This window comes from Sinohyriopsis cumingii, chromosome 5 (assembly GCF_028554795.1).
Source record: "Sinohyriopsis cumingii isolate HCF-2022 chromosome 5, ASM2855479v2, whole genome shotgun sequence".
Taxonomy (NCBI): Eukaryota; Metazoa; Mollusca; class Bivalvia; order Unionida; family Unionidae; genus Sinohyriopsis; species Sinohyriopsis cumingii.
The window spans coordinates 111,136,642-111,150,469 of record NC_142965.1 but is presented as its reverse complement, the minus strand read 5'-3'; positions in this window follow the sequence as shown (position 1 = coordinate 111,150,469).

Genomic DNA, 13,828 nt, shown 5'->3' with positions numbered 1-13,828 from the left:
CCGAATCGATTCTGTAGTTTGTCGTATGGCAAATGATATGTCAGCTATTACAAGTTTTAACATTCTATTTATAAACTTGCTATAATCACAAGTTACACAAATTGCACCTTCCAAAATCATGACTATAATGTAGCATCAAGCACGTTGCAAGTTAGAATCAAGGAAGTTAGCATAAATTAATGCCTCAGTATGACAATAGATGGCGCTGTGACAGGCCAATTTCTTACAATACGACTACTCCCCTGACTCTAGCAACAAGAGGTTAAACCACTTTACGGAATGTTTGTGCGTCTTATTTAAAATATCATTCGAACTAAATTACAGCAGTCGATGTATCAGAGTATTAATAGTCGGAAGAGAGGTGGCCTGCAAGTAGCACAAAACAAATTAAATGTATCAAATTGTATACAATTATTTACGCAACGTTATATTTCCGCTGACCCTTTGCACCCTATTTCAGTTGAATATTTTGTTTCTTTAATTTACCGCTGCCCCACGGTGGCAGAATATGGTAGCCGCTTACAAGCAAGCTTCAAGGCACTAATTTATTTATATATTTTCATTCACAATGTTATCAGTTTAGAGCATATTTATTATTTTAGAGTGCAGTGCAAATGCTGCATTTTGTAGCAGTAAAGACTTCATAAGGTTTGAGCAAATTGAAGATAATTGCATCCCGATGCCATACTGTCATTTATTCTTTTTTCACGAGAGAGAGAGAGAGAGAGAGAGAGAGAGAGAGATTCATAAGTAAGTTAATTTCTTCGTAGAATAATAGAAACCACTAGCCAATTTCTAACTGTAGTTTTAAGATATCTGAGCAGAAAGTAAGAGCTACTTTATAAGTATGCAAGTCATTTTAATGTGAGTTATAGGCCCCAAGTACTATTCATCAGAAAAGACAGAAGACGGGGATTTAGAAATTAAAGCAACACAATTACCATTTTGTTCCTTTGTGAAAAATGTTGTCATTATGAGGAAAATGGAGACACCTGATGTACATGCTGGTGATGAGTGGTCAGTGAGCAAACAAATTTTTGTTCTTAAGTCGTATAGACAGGAAATGCTTAGCCTAGCCCATACAACTCCTTAAGCTGGTAATCTTGGTGTCAATAAGACTTATCACAAGATCCTGAATCATTTTTATTTGCCGAAAATTAAATGTGGTGTTTATAAGTACCATCGATCTTGTCACACATGTCAAATGGTAGGAAATCCCAATCACAAGATATCTAAGGCGCATCTGCAACCTATTCCTGCATTTGACCATTTGACAAGCCATTTAACAGAAAAATGAATGACTGTCGGTTTTTTACCTAATATCAGGTCCAGCAACCAATACCTGCTGACCATAATGTGTGCGTCCTCAAGATTTCAATAGTCTATTCCTTTGAAAAATATTAAAGTAAAAACTGTTCTATAAGTTTAGGCAATGTTTTTAACACTTGTTTGCCGCCCCACATCTGTCCAGCAAATTTTATGTTTGATTATTTCCAAAAACTTATGCATGAATTAGACATCCAGCAGTTCAATTTTTCTATCTGTCACCCTGAAAGTAATGGGGCTAGCTCAAGACTGTCCAAAAACCTATCCATGATACATGCATACCATTATATTGAATCAAACCTTAAGAAAGACAGTGATCATTAAAACCCTGCTTTGTATAATTATCGAGTAAGATCAGGAGAGTCCCCCCCCCATATTGGTATTTATCACCAACTGAAAGACCCCATGACTACCCTAAAACAACAAAAGACTGTCCCAAAACACCCTGAACTACCCAGAATACATGTAGGCAATTGAATAGAATAAAACCAAATAAAAAGACAGTGATCTGTAAAATTCTACCCTGTATAATTATCGAGTAAGATCAGTAGAGTTTATTCTTTTGTTGATACTTGCTGAAGACTGTCCCAAAACACACTCATCAACCCAGGATACATGTATACAATTACAAAAACTTAATGAAATACGCAGTTTTGGTGCATTCTCTCTTTCTTTCTCTCTCTTTCTTTGATCATAGATAGTTCACTAAACTACTTTCACATTGCAAAGAGCAGCACAATTAAAACGTCAGAATCATGCGTCACTACATTCATATTTCAAAAATTCTTTTAAGCTTTTTTTTTTTTTAAAAATCTTTAATGTGACAAGAGCAAATGAATAATTAGAACCTAAGGGTGCTATATTTATATTTTAAAAATTCTTGAACCAAATTATTAATTTTAATTGGTTTGATAATGGTAAGAATTACAATAAATAAAAGTAAGATCTCCTGTAACATCTTTTGTCTCTGATTGTTTCCACTTTTAGAGACAAACGTTTTAAAACATGGAAACCAGTTTTAAAGCTGTTTTTTTTTTCTTAAAATAATAAATATATTCAAAGATTGAGATTCTGTACACTAACAATGCAAATTAAGTATTGGAAAACAATCGTACACTAAATCTAATACTTCTAGTCGCAAGTAAACATTTTTATCATGATACGAATATGATTTTCCAGTTTCAGATATGTTCCAAAATGAAGGTCGTGATAAGATTAAGAACACCTTTGAGGAATGCCTAATTTTTTTAAATGTCATTTTACCTATAAACGTTTTTATGTGCTATTGATATTGCTCTGAAATATTTTATTTTCGCGGGAGCTTATGTACAAGAGTATCACAGGAAACGATAGACGTCTGTGAGGTGCGTCAAAATAGGTGACGTACAATACAATCCTTACAACCAGGGTTCGTCTGATGAAGGCTCGTTAAGAAGAGTACGAGGGAATATATCATTGTCATTTCTGATCCTTACTTTGCTAAAATAACTAATATTTCCAAAGTAATGAGAGATATCACAAGAATTAGATTTCTTAAACGGTGAAGGCAAAAATACTCAAGTGCGTCAAAACGGGGTTTGAAAAAGATGGACCAGCCTGCTGTACTGTATGCGTTTTTGTTTTCGTAATGTGCTATAAATCACTTAGATCTTTGAGAAAGCATATGGTTTTAGAGACGATTAAAACTTTGTTGCTAACGTACACCTTAAAAAAGAAACTGAAAGAGTTATCGACACAAAATTAATGCCGTAAATCTCCGTGGGGAGCATTCATTATTTCTAGTAAAGAAAAACTTAAGAAATTTAGATCGCCGTCTGTTGTCATAATGCCATGCTAATCTCTAGTATGCCATTATGACAACACATGGCAACACGAGTTGGACAACAAAGACGATACTGATAAAACTTAGTATTTACTTTGTTGCAAGGCCCAAATTTAAGACATGTTTTCTACTATTTGTACCGTGGGCAGTGCAGTGACGGAAACGATAAGCTTGTGTGAAAATTATCCAACACAACATTTCACGGTAAGTAGATTTGTGTAACGTTTTTAAATATTTAGATTTCTGTGATATTTGAAATATATTAGTCTGGAAATCTCAATATCCAATAAAATGTGTTGAGCTTTTAGAGCCACACGTAATACTATTACATATAGTCTCCGCACAAAATAAAATCGTTCATACGGCTGAGCCCAGTTAAGGGCCATCAATTTAATCTTCGGGGGTGGGGTGGCGGTATACATACATACATACATACATACATACATGCATGTGTGTGTGCGTGTGTGTGTGTGTGTGTTCAATTAAATGGGGAGAAATATAAATATGGTCGAAAGAAACTTCCGTGCTAATTGCACCCGCATACAATTTAATGGTAGGATCCTAAACATATCCTAATACAAAATTTCAGTGAGAGCGAATTTCGTATTCTGTAGCGAAGCAGGGGATTTTTTGCATCATAAAAGCGTGCTTTTTTTTCTAAACTTTAGAAAGCAAATTCATGTTATCTCTGTTCGCATTTTAAAATAAATGCAATTAAGGCAAATAATATTTATTAACTAATAATTTTTATGTAATAAAGTCTCGAGAATGGCATCTGCTCCAACATTTTGAGTAATTAACTCAGGTTGAGAAATATCGCTCCAACACCGACTCCACATAATCAACAAATAAGCACTGAAGCCTCACAAAGCTTAAGACAGAGATTAAAATAAGAATAACACATAACGGTTCTATCATGATAATACAATCTTGATCTGTACTTGAATAAACGTTAAAATTGACAGCAAATGTATTTATACGTGTAATTCTATTTAAATTTAGATAAACCATTAGTATTCAGAAATTTCGCATATCCAAAATGGTTAAAGAACATATTAGAATCAGAGGTTATGACAAACCAAATACTGTTTTAAAAATGCGATGTTCTTCACAAAATTTCCACTCAATGAAAAGTGACTCACGTATGTATTCGGCTATACTTACAGAGTTTTTCTTTGCTTCTACATCCTTGTAAAGCAAATTGGCTTCTTGCATTTGCCAATGTCTATAAGGAACCAATAATATCAAAATATGAAACAGAAGCTCTAAAATCACGATATTCTATTTTGCCTTTTAAGCCAGAAATATTCCACATTAAATACATAAATCTAGTTCCCTATTGTTTAGGAGTCAGCCAGGGTTCCTTATTGCCTTCATCAAACAAACAAGTATACCCGTTTATAATCAGTTTATCATTGCTCATATAGTGACCTCTTCTTTTTTATAATTTTTTTTCTAGGGTCGGACACAGATTCGACCGCGCACGACGAATACGAATATGGAAATAGTCTACAATACGATCGTCTGACTGTGTGGACATATTTGCTGGGGGGCAGTGTTTACTTCCGTATCAGTCGTTGGTGCATCACGGGATGTTTGTTTTTGTACATCAGGATACATATGGAAACTTTCGTTATATTTTGCAAGCTTAATGATCGCCTCCATCTTCTCTCCCCGTTGCTCGGCAGGCCATACAATACAAAGTATATTCACATGTATAAAATTTCATGTGCTGATCATTCTTTTATATCTGCCATAAACGATGCATATCTGTATCATATATTTTACAAATAATATCCAATAATGCACAAACTCATAATCTATTAGATCTTATTGTTTGTCCTTCCAGTTCAAAAATGACCAAGCCATCACAAATGTGGTTTATATGAGTAAGTAGGAGACTGCTCAGTCCAATGTGTGCTTTGAACTGTCTGTTGCATGCTGGACAGGTCACGCCGCTTAGGTCAATCGAGTGTATGATCCACTTCTGGACTTTATGCTGTCTGCGCATCTGAACTGTTGCTGTAATTTTCAGGAGTTCACACCTGCAATAGAGATGTGACTATGCGCCAGATCTAGTAATCATGTGCGATATCTTCCCACGAATCATGGTCAGTGTTGACGGGTTCCTACTTGAGACAATTACTGAAGTGTTTTTGTCTGACCACCCTTAGAGATAGCGTTCAATCGTTCATCTTACTCAAGAGCTCTTGGTTGGTATTCTTGGTGATGTTAACGGCCCATCTCATCTGTGATTTCTGTTTTATATCAAGAATTTCAGTTTCACATGTTGAATAAAATTATTTTTGTTGGACGTTCTATCGTTGTGATTGAGTGTTTATATTTTAGCAGCTGAATTACACTGCAGTGGTTGAAAGTTGCATTGTATTTAACAGAAGTGTTATTGTTTATATGCCGAGATGATCTGTGTGTTGTGTCAAAATATACATTACACTATCCGAATGTCCACCTTCACAATCACAGTCACAGAGAGCCTTACTGTGTGTTTAATGACATTTAATGTATCTAAGGTTTGAAATGTACCATTCATAAAATAGAAAATTGCAATGCAGAAGGCTTTGGATGTTGCTCATTCTGCTTAGACGGTGTCAATAGTGTATCGAATTCCATAGGTAGGTCTCGATGATTACCAAAATTTTTTAAACGAACTTATATTGGTTCAAGAGGAAACTTATGTGCAACGTGTAGTGTCACGTTTGTGAATGAACAATCCTTATTCGCCACTTGATTACTTATATGGCCTCCAGCAAAAGAGAGTTTGAAAACTTCCCACCATGCCACGACCTCTATTAGTAGTCATACAACAGATTCCGTGGAAGTAAGTCAATGGCACTATTCATACTGTGGAGAATTACCAAAATGTTTTACAAAAACTGTTTGAATTTGGGACGTCCAGTGGTGTTCGTCTTAGTGACTTCCTTTCTGGGATTTCGTTTAACAGCAGATTCCTTGCTGATTATTTATGAACAGTATATTCATAAAAAACAAGATGGTGGTTCCTTTGAATGTACACGACAGGCTCATTCTGTTAAAAGCGTTGCGCTTTCATCTCGATACTTCTCTACCATCAGGGAAAGAAAAGATTCGTAAACTTTTAGCCACTGAGGATGCTTAAGATCTGTCTATAGCATGTGACTTACACCCTAACTGGCAAGATGTACGTGACTGGAAAAATCTTGGTTTCGATGTTTGGACGAATGAAGTGCCTCAGTATACTACATATTTGTGTTAATGAATTCAAACGGTCAGTTAAACATATGACCTTTAAAACCGTGTTTGCCACAGTGTAATAATAATAATAATAATAATAATAATGAGGACATTGTATAGCTCATAATATATAGAAGCTCTAAGCGCTTTACAACATTAGACAACACCTAACACATATGAAACATATATAATGATATGATTGCAAAAACAAACACCAGAAAATTAGAAAATATAAAACATGCTGAACATATTTAAGGTGGGAAACATTATTAGGTCTTTAAGTTTGTTCTTGCGGTCGAAATAGGTGAGTTTTAAGAGCACTCTTGAATGATATTATTGTGTCTTTGTGTGTATGTTCAGTGGGCAATTAATTCCACGTTGCCTGGCCCTGGTATGCAAAAGAACGCTGTCCATATGACTTTGTTTTCATAATGGGAAGAGGAGCGTAAATATCTTGCTGGTGTGTGCACATGGATGAGGTCGGGTAGGTATGTCGGACTGAAGTCTGTCAGTGAGACGTAGCACAGCGAACACATTTTGTGTTTGATTATGGATCGAATGGATAGCCAGTGTAGGGTAGATAACAGGGGGAGGTGTGCTCTGTTCGTGGTACTCTAAGGATGATCCGAGCAGCTGTTTTTTAAAACTTTTTTGAAGCTTCTAGGGTAGATATTGAGACGAACCAAACATAGATGAGATACACTAGTCCATTCTGGAAGGTACTAATGAACACACAATGGGCTGGAGTGTATTCCATCTGCAGACACAATTTCTGTCATGTTGAACAAGTAGGACATGAACCACAGCAAGGCTGTATCATCATTGCCAAATACATGCTGGAGACGGTGAAGTGATATATTATGGTCTATTTCCAATGCTGCAGACAAATCAAGGAGGATGAGGACTGTAATCTTTTCGATATCCAAAGCAGAGAGAAGATCATTAACTTCTTTCAGCAGAGTAGTTTTATTAATGTGGCAAGGACGCTATGCAGACTGTACATTTCTAAAAAGAATTCTAGGGTCGGACACAGATTCGACCGCGCACGACGAATACGAATATGGAAATAGTCTACAATACGATCGTCTGACTGTGTGTACATATTTGCTGGGGGCAGATGAGATACAAGTTGAGATAGAACAACTTATTGAAGATCTTTGACATGAATATGAGATTAGAAACTGCGTGGAAGTTTTTTAAATCTGTATGGTCAAGTGTTGATTTCTTCTGCAGAGGCTTTACAATAGCAGTTTTGAAAAAAAAGATTGGAATTACTGAAGTCAACAATGTATCTAAGTACCCAAGCAGCAGTGATGTTGGAATTTGATCAGAGTCACCTGACTTTGGTGCACTCTTCATCACGATTGTTCAAATGCTGCTTACGGTTGCCGCTGAAATTATGTATCGCAACTGTATGGTGATGACAAGTCAATGTAAATTGTGTTGCCAAGCTTATCTCTAATGGCTTATACTTTGTCATGGAAGAAATGCGCAAACAGTTCCGAAAGGTCGACTGGAGAGAAGGTAGCTAGAAGTGATGTAATTTGTTCCATGACATTATCTTGCTAGTAATCTCGAAGAGCTCTTTGCAGCTGGAACATTCCGGCTTCAAAAAATTGCTTATGATTAATGAGTGTGGTGGAAGGCCGAAGCCTCTCAGCTTTACGGTTGTCTCTTTTAGGAGTGCGAAGCTGGTCCCTAACATTGCTATACCAAGGAGAATACTCTTGAATTGATATTCTACGCTTGGTTGCTGGGGCATGTTTGTCACGCAATGAACACAGGCAGTTATCGAGTTGTTCTGCTGTATCAGGTAAGAAAGTTGTTAGGTTTACTTGGATGTCATGCATTAATTTGGTTCTATTTATCATACGGAGGTTCTCTTAGTAGCAAATATAGGCGGAGGGTTAGGGACTGACGTCAAGATGGTGTATAATGCAGAAGTGATCTGATGCAAGTTCGTGGGATACCAGGGAGGACTGTAAAATATTATCATCAGTTATATGAAGGATCCAGTACAAAATGTGATCGTGTTTATGGGTGGATTGGTTAACTGACTGTTTGAGGCTGAACACATGAATTGACTCTAGAAGTTTTGATGTGTATGGGTTTCCAGGACAGCTATAGTGAAAGTTGAAATCTCCAACGATAATCAGGTTGCCACCTAACGAATTTCTATACTCTAGGAGATTCGGAAACTGCTCCAAAATGAAAGATTCAGTCAGCTTGTTTTTTCTTCCTGAGGCAGAAAAAATGGACTGACATTTGTTCCAGTGTGAGTGTGGTTCATACAATGTTGTGGTAGAAATTGAAGGTTGTGGCGTGGTTAAGACGTTTGATCATGGATATCGTTGCGATGACAGCAATTGCATTTTCGCGAGAGATTGCGGGATAACGACTTGATGGAATAGCCGGTGTGTGTTAGATGCGCTCACTTGGGCTCATCGCCTGATGTTTTTAATCACATTTCTATTAGGAAAAAGACGTAGGTATTCTGATCGTTGATAAAATTAACTAATTATGTGTGCGTTTCAAGTGGTCCTACTGATTGGGCATTGAATAATGCGAGACGCAGTGGTATCTTTTGGATAGGTGACACAATGGTTGACGATTTATTAGGAATTTGAATTAGGTTATCTAAATTAACGGCCGAATTTTTAAATTGTTGAGCCGGAAAGCAAGATAAATGTAATTATTTTCCCTGGCCAGATTTGGGACGATGTTTCTTTTTTCGCTTCCGTTTACATTTAAGTAATGATGAATGTAGTCTCAGTTGGTTTAGTCTAGTGCACAACGTGGTGTGGATAGCCAAGTAGTATTCAGTTAAAGTAATTAATGAGGGTCCATCATTGCATAGACGGGTTGACTGGCGAGTATCACGTGATGGCGGTTTGTTCAACAACAAAGGACGTTGTAGCCGTGGAGCAAGACAGCTGAATAAAAGTCTGATTGCTGTCGTTTCCAAAACAAGGATATGAAGAAACACAAATGAACTGAACAGACAATGCATGATCAACACAATAACGTAGACGAAGATTGACAACAAGCACATATATCATGAAAAACGGCACACACAAAAAACGGAATAGCTAATTGAAGTCGGTTGCGCGATAGCAGCCATCTTGTATGTATGCAGAAGAACTAGACATCGAGGAGAACCACCCTATTCAGGACAACAGGAGCAGTAATGTCGTCGACATCGACAATCTCGAAAGGCAGTTACGGGATGATACATGTAGTGCGTAGTGTAGAGACTCCAAAAACATTATGAAATGTTCTTAGGACACCGCACCTTCGTCAAAAATGTTGTACGGAGACTTATTTATATTCCACTTTGACCGTTTTGATTTGTATTTGATCGACGTACTTAACGAATTAACTCACATGGTTTTGTATTTCATGTCCAATTTTAATTTTTTTTAATAAACTTGTCCTGGAAAAGTATAAAAGCTCTTGTCTTGTCTCTGTTCGTTTCAAAGTTATTATCACCTGTGTTATGATTACATCTGTTTTCTCTTCTACCTTTACCTCCACTTTCAAAGTCATCGACGAAATGTTAGATCACTCCAGTTGGTATGGACTTATCTCTGTCATCCTTTAACATGTTAATTGCTGGACACAGTGGTTCAGGCAAAATCGAATTTGGCGAACGTTTGATCGAACACTAAAGTGATGTAATCAATCGTCCACCTAAAGGCATCGTGTGGTATTACAATAAGTAGTAATCGGCTTACACCCTCCTTCGAGAAGAACAAGGAGATTCCATTGTTTTTGTGGAAAGCATTCCTCGCGAAGACAACATGATCGTGTTTTACCCAGCGGTATATAAGAAGAATATAAGAATGACCTCTTTTGTGAAAAGATCTCCACAGAACTTCAAACGCCGGATGTCCGACTGAGATTGAATCAAAGCAGTACCGTTTTCCATTAGATGGGCAACGTCAGCGGGTACAAACCCATCATACAAGTAGCCAGACTTTACGTACGACTCTTGGAAGTGTTACCTGAAGTGGGAAACTACATCAGTCACACTTTGAATAGAACGACCGCCGAGTATCCGATACGGCGAGTGGAAGTGAAAAACGTCACCATTGCCGCTGCACTCTGATTCAAGATAAAAAAATCATCTGTTCCAATGACAAAAACTCAAACGGTTAATCATCGGCATCGTAAAAAATCAGCCTTTAACGGAGCCCACTGTCACAGAATTAGGCAAAGAAATAACTTGGTTTTGTCTTAAAACTATTCGACTATTTCTCGTTGTACATGCGTACAACGTTATCTAGGGTGAATGTGTTTTTCCAGGTAAGCGACTGTATTAACATGTACCTAGCCAGAGATTACTTGTGACGAGGTAACATGACTAACATGATATGCACGGGTATTCTACCCTGACTTGTACTCACTCTCCTATGGATTTAAGTAAGACCAATTTATAAAACCACACTGGTCGTTTTTGGATCACGTCAAGGAGTGTACACTCTCCATTGTTCTCCAGCCATAGGGATAAGTGTTAAATTTACATATTCATTTGATATGCGAAGCTTATTCGGTTTGTAATGTCTTATCGCGTAATAATGCATTTATTACAACGCACATTTAAAGTATTGAATTACAAGTCAGTTAGAGGTTAAAGTATTATCATGTATCTAGAGATTATACAGAAACTATTATTATGACCAGTTTGGTTTTATTGTAGCTGACTGTGTTTGTAGTTGACTGTTTTTGTAGCTGACTGTTTTTGTAGCTGATTCTGACTGTGTTTGTAACTGACTGTGTTTGAAGCTGATTCTGACTGTTATTGTAGCTGACTGTTATTGTAGCTGATTGTGACTGTCGCTGTGATTGTGTCTATGAAGTGTGATTGTCAATGTGACTGTGAATATGACTAGAGAGGTCTGAAGCTGTCCGAAGCCGTCTAAAGTTGCTTAGAGCTATCTGGAGTTTCCAGAATATTTAATGCTACGTGCTGTCGATACGTATGTATGTATGTACGTATGTCTGTGCCACGGACGTAGACGTAGCAAATTAGAAAAAGTGCTGTATGCTGTCTGTACGTGTAACGTATGACTGTACTCGTGGTGGATTCATAAAGGGTGCAAGCGGTCGATAAGAGTGTGGACCAACCCAAGGAATCGTGCGACTGTACAAGGAGTCTAGAAGCATACGTTTGGATCAATTGTTGTTCCGTTGCATTTTTGTATATCCATAAGATTATTTTGAATCTTCGTTATGTTCATAAGATTATTTTGAATCTTAGTTGTGTTCATAAGATTATTTTGAATCTTAGTTGTGTTCTTAAGATTATTTTGAATCTTAGTTGTGTTCTTAAGATTATTTTGAATCTTAGTTGTGTTCATAAGATTATTTTGAATCTTAGTTGTGTTCTTAAGATTATTTTGAATCTTAGTTGTGTTCTTAAGATTATTTTGAATCTTAGTTGTGTTCTTAAGATTATTTTGAATCTTAGTTGTGTTCTTAAGATTATTTTGAATCTTAGTTGTGTTCTTAAGATTATTTTGAATCTTAGTTGTGTTCTTAAGATTATTTTGAATCTTAGTTGTGTTCTTAAGATTATTTTGAATCTTAGTTGTGTTCTTAAGATTATTTTGAATCTTAGTTGTGTTCTTAAGATTATTTTGAATCTTAGTTGTGTTCTTAAGATTATTTTGAATCTTAATAGAATTCATATTCAGAGTATGTGAATCTCTTATTGTGTAAAATACTTTATTAATTCATTCATAGTTTTCCATCTTTCTCACATTGTGTTTGTCTTATTCATTTAGTCGAAAGACCCACTCGGTGTCTATTGTGCTATACCCACAAAGATTCCTATGGATGTCAAAGCGATCATCCCAGTCCAGTTCAACACGATAAATGCATGATGATGAGTCAGAAAGAAAAATTGGACGAGTATATGGATGAAGCTTGGGTCTCATTTCGGAAGAAGCAGTAGTATATTGACTTGAGTGACTATTCCTCCCCTTCACTGACTGCTCTGGATATCCAACGAATCGAATCGCTGCGAAGATCCGTAACTCCTAAGATATTTTTAAACAAGAAGTCAGGATTTAATTAATGACTTACCATTATCTCAGAGGAAAGAAATCAAAAAGGATACCAGGGAACTTCATTACCTTTTGAGAAAGTCCGTACACCGCTTCGTGGAATTAGGTGTTGTGCGCTACTTCCTCATCGCAAGCCTAACGACATTCGAGGTTTTGTCATCAGCATCGACGAAAGTCGTCTCTCATGAGTTCATTGGGTGGCTGTCTACTTTACCAACGGTCACAGTGCGGAGTATTTTGATTCTTATTGATTATCGGCTTTGGAAGACATCATCGACTTTATTAGAAAAAATGCCCAGACGACTCTCTTCAATAATGTAATATTACAAGGCACAAATCCCATGGTGTGAGGTATTTTCTTCATCAGCGCAGTCTTGGATATCCTTTAGAACACTTAGTGAAATATCTTGATCGTGGCTGTTTTAGAAACGATGATAAAGTAAAAAGATATTTTTGTGATTATTATATCTATCTCTTGTCTTTGTCTAGTTGACATAGCGTTCATCAATGGCCCCATGACCTAAATCAGTGGAAGTCGAACTTGACTTCACAACGCTGTCAATCTTGTGAATAAGGTCCTGTTTGACAAACATTTTTAATGTTGTATTGATTGTTATTTATTTGTTGGATAACTAATTGTGAATAAAAAGGTTGTATTTTGAAAAACAACCAATGAGTGACTGCTGTTTGTTTTAACAAAATGAATACTGTATGAATATATGTTCTCTTTCACTTCTCTCTGTCCCTCTAGGATATGTTATCTATAGCGTTCGATAAAAAAAACTAAGGTATGTTTTTAATAGCGTCCGCGCCTGACACATATAAAGCGCTGCTGTCGCCAGTCTGGCCATTTCCTAAATGGACACCAGTAATAGGGAGACCAATACTTGAACACTCGTCTACTTGAGAACGGCACGCCGGGGGAAGTTTCTTACGCCCGACTCTATTTAATATCATAATTAATGATCTAGTGCGTTGTGTTGACCTAATCAGACTAAATCTGTCTCAGTATGCAGATGACAGGAGCATCTGTAAGGCGGGAAACCATCCAGTAACAAAATGATCATGGAAATCAAAAAGAGCCTAAATCAAATAGGCCGCTGGGCCGAGAAATGGGGATTCAAAGTTGCAATAGAAAAGACAGTAGGCGTAATGTTTTGTCCTAAATCAAAAACTACTAGAGAATATCTGATCCTGTATATTCAAGGCGAAAAATTTAATTTGAAAAATATAGCGAGATTATTAGGTATGTATTTCGAAGAACATCTCACTTGGAACTACTACATCACATAAGTAGTTCGAGCATGCATCCAAGATTTAAACCATCAAAATATTAAAAGATTTAACTGAGGAGGAAACCAAGACTCGCTCTAGACACTGC